At 35.5% G+C, this 2,108-nt stretch overlaps 1 pseudogene; it reads left to right on the top strand.

The window, feature by feature from the left end:
* The first annotated feature begins 213 nt into the window (after nt 1-213).
* The window catches only part of LOC102846702, a 10,651-nt pseudogene continuing 8,756 nt past the window's right edge, over nt 214-2,108 (top strand).

Below are 2,108 nucleotides of genomic sequence, written 5' to 3'. Positions count from 1 at the left end.
ATGAGCTGTGGTCTGGAAGTCTCTTGGTTTACAGTCAACCAGCACCTGGTGGGTGTGCCTGTATTTAGAAAGCAGTAGGGCCCAAGGGCCTAGTATTAATTAATTTTGGGATGAACATTCTTCTAAGTGGTCCAACAATCTATTTGCTGTACTGAAATAACTTGGGGTTGCTGTGATGCTGAACACAGTGCCATAGGTGTTTCAAATGCCATAATGGTTACCCATCACGGACAATGTTCGGTAGAGCTCCCAGATTGATTCTGGTTTCAAAGAAGGAGTGGCGTCCACTTCCTAAACCACATGCCTCTGGAAACTCTATGAACATAGAGAAACAATGACAGTTATAGAACAGGATTCAGGACTTGTGTCATAGGATCACAATGAGTCATACACAACTTGATGGCACTTAACAACAATAACAACAACAACAACTGTATAACAGGGGAGAGGTTAAAGAGTATTATGCTGAGTGAACTAACTCACACATAAGAATACTGCAAATACTGTATAAGACCATTACTGTAAAAACAGAAGGGTAAACAGGAAGAGATGTATGGATATTCAAAGAGGGAAATGGGAAGGGCGAGAAAGCCTGAGTGAGGGGAAAGGGGGACTCATGAGGTCGCAGTGTTTGGTGGATAGAGGGAAGCAGTGAAGGAATTAGGAAAGATCCAGTGGAAATCTGAAAACACGGGGTAATAGTGGGTAGAGATCAATAGTGATTAATTTTATGAGACACAATGTATGGGAATGATCCTAAGAAACAGAATATGAATGGGGATAAAACCTCCCAAAAGAATATTTAAAAAAAAATAGATATGAGGAAACCATTGATTTAAAATACACTTTTTAAAATTTTTTTAAGAAAAAGAGGGTGAAGACAAAGGGCTACTGGAGGAGTAAAAGAGGAAGACTGCTACAACAGGGAGGACACTCCAACGAATTGGGCAGAAAACATTTTTTTTATAAATTAATATGGTGTTTTTGTTTCTCCCTGTCCTTTTCTTTTCATCTCTGCTAAACCTCCAAGATTGATTCCATCTGTGTAGAAACCATTTTTTAGCTTTTTATATTAGCAGTCTTATACTGTAATTTTATTATGTTGTATTTTCATTCTCATTTCAAGAAATTTTTCTATTTCTTCTATTTACTATATAGTTGCAGAGTGTTATTTTGTTTCCAAGTCTTGACTTTCCCCCCTTTATTTCCTTATTGTTGATTTCTAGTTTTATAGCCTTGTAATCTGAAAAGATACTTGTGGGGGGTTTTTTCCTGAAAAATAATTTGTAATGTTTCAGAATTTTTGTCTTATTGAGACTTGCTTTGTGACCTAACATGTAGTCTGTTCTGGAGAATATTTCATGTGCACCAGAGAAGATTGTATATTGTGCTCCTGATGAGATATATATCACTTTTTAAATAATATTTTTAAATTTTTATTTTATTTACTTTTCAGAAGAAATCTTTTTTTTTATTTCATCCAAGGTATAAATCATATTGGTTTTTCATTCATAAGCAATCAGGCTATGGTCTTTGCAATTATGTGCTATGCATCGGAGAGTTGAACAGTGAATAGGGGTGATAGAAAGAGAATTGATGCCTTTGAGCTGTGGTGCTGGAGAAGAGAGTTGAATATACCATGGACTGCTAAGAGAACAGAGGGTGAAGCCAGAATGCTCCTTGGAGTCAAGAATTCTGAAGCTTCACAACAATGAATGAATGGAACTCCAAAGCCTCTGTAAATTTTTACTGAAATTAATAACAAATTTAAATTAAAAAAAGAATTAAGTTAGAGAAAGGATGGCAATGGATTTATAACCGCTCATGCTAATAACACTATATCGTGGCATGGAGGAGGAATAGTGAAAATGTATCCACATTTACAATATTCCTCTTACAAAAACCATTTATGGAAAATAGGAACTGCATTGGAACATGTATCTCTGGATTGGAAATGATGATATTGTTAATATTTGTAGCCTTAAGCTTAAAAGATTATAATGTTCCAAATTATTTGTTATACATTTGTTTAAATTTTTCCCTCTTTTAGCAACTGGGATCTAGAGGGAAGAGAAAAGACCAGAGAATGGCCAAAATTATTGGGGCAG

This window comes from Elephantulus edwardii, unplaced genomic scaffold (genome assembly GCF_000299155.1).
Source record: "Elephantulus edwardii isolate Elephantulus edwardi_28Jun2011 unplaced genomic scaffold, EleEdw1.0 scaffold00161, whole genome shotgun sequence".
Classification (NCBI taxonomy): Eukaryota; Metazoa; Chordata; class Mammalia; order Macroscelidea; family Macroscelididae; genus Elephantulus; species Elephantulus edwardii.
This window is presented reverse-complemented; position numbering and strand designations above follow the sequence as displayed.